The sequence below is a fragment of the Bubalus kerabau genome, chromosome 6, assembly GCF_029407905.1.
Source record: "Bubalus kerabau isolate K-KA32 ecotype Philippines breed swamp buffalo chromosome 6, PCC_UOA_SB_1v2, whole genome shotgun sequence".
In the NCBI taxonomy this organism is placed as follows: Eukaryota; Metazoa; Chordata; class Mammalia; order Artiodactyla; family Bovidae; genus Bubalus; species Bubalus kerabau.
Window position 1 is genome coordinate 43,827,046 of NC_073629.1, and position 4,477 is coordinate 43,831,522.

The window sequence follows — 4,477 nt, forward strand, 5'->3', positions numbered from 1 at the left end:
CTGGACATGGAACGACAGACTGGTTCCAAATAGGAAAAGGAGTACATCAAGGCTGTGTATTGTCACCCTGCTTATTTAATTTATATGCAGAGTACATCATGAGAAACGCTGGGCTGGATGAAGCACAAGCTAGAATCAAGATTGCCGGGAGAAATATCAATAACCCTAGATATGCAGATGACACCACCCTTAAGGCATAAAGTGAAGAGGAACTAAAAAGCCTCTTGATGAAAGTGAAAGAGGAGAGTGAAAAAGGTGGCTTAAAGCTCAACATTCAGAAAATGAAGATCATGGCATCCCATCACTTCATGGGAAATAGATGGGAAAACAGTGGAAACAGTGTCAGACTTTATTTTGGGGGTCTCCAAAATCACTGCAGATGGTGACTGCAGCCATGAAATTAAAAGACGCTTACTCCTTGGAAGAAAAGTTATGACCAACCTAGATAGCATATTGAAAAGCAGAGCATTACTTTGCCAACAAAGGTCCGTCTAGTCAAGGCTATGGTTTTTCCAGTGGTCATGTATGGATGTAAGAGTTGGACTGTGAAGAAGGCTGAGTGCTGAAGAATTGATGCTTTTGAACTGTGGTGTTGAGAAGACTCTTGAGAGTCCCTTGGACTGCAAGGAGAGCCAACCAGTCCATTCTGAAGGAGATCAGCCCTGGGATTTCTTTGGAAGGAATGATGCTAAAGCTGAAACTCCAGTACTTTGGCCATCTCATGCGAAGAGCTGACTCGTTGGAAAAGACTCTGATGCTGGGAGGGATTGGGGGCAGGAGGAGAAGGGGATGACAGAGGATTTTAGATGGCTGGATGGCATCACTGACTCAACGGACGTGAGTCAGAGTGAACTCCGGGAGTTAGTGATGGACAGGGAGGCCTGGCGTGCTGCGATTCATGGGGTCGCAAAGAGTCGGACACGACTGAGCGACTGAACTGAACTGAACTGAGAACACTTCTAACACCGTACACAAAAATAAACTCAAAATGGATTAAAGATCTAAACGTAAGACCAGAAACTATAAAACTCCTAGAGGAGAACATAGGCAAAACACTCTCTGACAAATCACAGCAGGATCCTCTATGACCCACCTCCCAGAATACTGGAAACAAAAGCAAAGATAAACAAAAGGGACCAAATTAAACTTAAAAGCTTCTGCAGCCTTGTATTTTAAGCTCACGCTTTTGGGGATACATTCTCAGTTCTTTAACATGGGAACTGCAAATAAAGAGTATAGAGTCTTCATGTAAAGATTAGAACATACTTTTCTATTAGTCCTTCAAGGACAGACTTTCAAAATGTTTGATTCTAATAATCCCATGCTGTGAGTAATCCCATTACTCTTCACTTTGTAAACATAACTGGGCTATGTGAAATCTGCTATTAACTGGTCAAGACTTAAGTTTCAGTTATGGATGAAAACTGTCTCAATTCAACTTTTATACCCTCATCATGGGTATGCAGGGTGCGTAGACAAAAGCTTTTTATTTATCAGCTAACTATATGAAAGATAAACACTGTAATAATTCGTGTGATCCAAAATAGGCAAAAGCAAAAGACTAGCTTCCCCTTAAAAAGAAAAATTTTCAGACCTATGAAAAAGACAATACTAATTTAAAAAATTGTGTTTACTTAGAAGAATTCAGAATGTCAACAAAACAGCTGTAATTTTTTATTTATTTGTAATTACTGAGTGGTATTCAGTTAACAGAACAATTATTCATATAAGCTGCATCAGAGACAACTGAAGATGAAAAAACTATCATCCCCATATATACCTAATTTACACTGTGCACCATAAGAACCTGTTTTAAATTTCCATGCCTATGTACAACCCCCATACTGCACCAGGCAAGATTAGTGGCTATTGAAAATACCATCAGGACAGGGCTATCTAAAGACACATTTGGTACTGTGTTAACTATACAAAAAAAAGACACTGTACAGTTTTAAAACAAATTTTACACAGCCTTATATTTCAATGCTTTTCTTTAACAGGAGTAAGTTGTGCACAGGGGGGTTAAATGCTTTATAGACAAGAAAAAAAATGCACTAGAATCAACTTATTCATCATCATCATTTTCTTCTTCCTCCTCATCCTCTTCACATTCTTCCTCCTCTTCATCCTCTTCATCTTCCTCATCTTTCTCCTCTTCCTTCTTTTTCTTGCTTTTTTCAGCCTTGATGACTTCCTTTTTGCTGCATTAGGCTTCCCTTTAGGTCGGTATGCAGCAATATCCTTTTCGTACTTTTCCTTCAGCTTAGCAGCCTTCTTCTCATAGGGCTGCTTGTCATCTGCAGCAGTGTTATTCCACGTCTCTCCCAGTTTCTTTGCAATATCACCAATGGACAGACCAGGATGGTCATGTTTGACTTTTAGACAATATTCAGCACAAAACAAGAAAAAGGCTGAAGGATCCCTCTTGGGTGCACTGGGATCCTTGAACTTTTTTGTTTCCCCTTTAGGAGGGACATAAGTTTTCATTTCTCTTTCATAACAGACCTTGTCTGCCTTTTCCATGTCTTCAAATTTTCTTTTCTCTGTAGCAGACATGGTCTTCCACCTCTCTGAGCACTTCTTAGAAAACTCTGAGAATTTGACTGAAACATCCCGGTGCTTCTTCCTGTGCTCCCCCTGGCAAGTTTGCACAAAGAATGCGTATGATAACATTTTCCCTCTTAGGATCTCCTTTGCCCATTTTTAATTATCTTTCCTCCGAGAGGCAGAGAGTTTCCAAATGCCCATCCAGCTCTCACTTGCCCTGGTACTGTCTCTATCCAGCATAGAGTTTTTGAAGATTAAATGAAATAATCCACTTAAACTGTTTACAATAAATACCTGGCATATAGTAAGCCCTCAATGAATGTCAGCTGCAACTAACAGTAACAAACAACAGGCTAAAGGAAGCTTTCTTGAGAGTTGCTTTCTCAGAAACATACAATTGACACATACACTAGCCAAGGATTCTCAAGTTCAGAACTGTTGGCATTTTAGACTCGATAATTCTTTGTTATGGGGGACTGTCCTAAGCGCTGTAGGATGTTTGGCAGCAACCTTGACATCTAACCACTATGAAGCACTGTCTCAGTTGTAACATCCAATGTCTCTAGACATTGCTGTGTGTCTATGGGGCAGGAGTGGGAAGCAAAATCACCTCAGTTTGACAACTACTGTGCAGGAGCAATTAATAGCTGCTATTCAGGATACTGACGCTCCCTCTTTGTCTTATCACTCTTGCCTAAATGTCCCATCAACTATGTCTACTAGGTAACTCAATGACAAGCAAATCACATACATAAAAGGCTGCCTTAAAATGACTTCCTCCTTTGCTGTTAATTCAATTCTGTGAAGACACACAGTGTCTATTATTTTTGCCTCAGTGGTCTCAGTACCCAGCACACAATGGACAATGAATGAATGATGAATTAATTATGAATATACCCTTGAGCTTTTCTGTTTTGTTAAACAAAAGGTTTCCTCAACCTTGACTCCAGTCAAAACACAAAGGAGATAAACACTGAGCACACCCTGAAACACTCACATACCATGAGGAAACATGATAAGCTGAGCCAAGACGGGTAAGCAGGAGCAGGAGAGGCCAGGAACACCCTTGCCACAGAGCTTCAGGGCATGGAGTCAAACTGAACATAAGCCCATCTCCAGAAAATAGCACCAAGGGTCGAGCTGGAGAAGAGGGTCCAAGTAGGTCAGTGAGCAAAAGACCTGCAGCAAGTCCTGAGATGAGAGGGTTGAACCAGTGTAGATACAGAGCAGAGAAAGGAAAAGAAGCTCAGAAGAATTATCTGAGAAATCCCATGGACAGGTGGAAATGGATTTGGCTGGATGCGAACATGTTTCAGACAACTTGTGACAGGGTCACTTCAGTTCAGCTCAGTTCAGTTAGTCAGTCGTGTCCAACTCTTTGCGACCCCATGGATTACACCATGCCAGGCTTCCCTGTCCTTCACCAACTCCCAGAGCTTGCTCAAACTCATGTCCATCGAGTCAGTGATGCCATCCAACCATCTCATCCTCTGTCATCGCTTTCTCCTCCTGCCTTCAATCCTTCCCAGCATCAGGGTTTTTTCAAATGAGTTGGTTCTTCACATTGTCTGGCCAAAGTATTGGAGCTTCAGCTTCAGCATCAGTCCTTCCAATGAATATTCAGGACTAATTTCCTTTAGGATTGGCTGCTTTGATCTCCTTGCAGTCCAATGAACTCTCAAGAGTCTTCTCCAACACCACAGTTCAAAAGCATCAATTCTTCAGCACTCAGCTTTCTTTATAGTCCAACTCTCACATCCATACATGACTACTGGAATAACCATAGCTTTGACTGTATGGACCTTTGCTGGTAAAGAAATATCTCTGCTTTTTAATATGCTGTCTAGGTTGGTCATAGTTTTTCTTCCAAGGAGCAAGGGTCTTTTAATTTCATGGCTGTAGTCACCATCTGCAGTGACTTTGGAGCCCA

The 4,477-nt window shown here is 41.3% G+C and overlaps 1 pseudogene; it reads right to left on the minus strand.

Moving 5' to 3' along the window:
- Positions 1–1,689: 1,689 nt before the first annotated feature.
- LOC129656128 (high mobility group protein B1-like) lies at positions 1,690–2,701 on the minus strand (annotated as a pseudogene).
- Between the last annotated feature and the right edge of the window lie 1,776 nt (positions 2,702–4,477).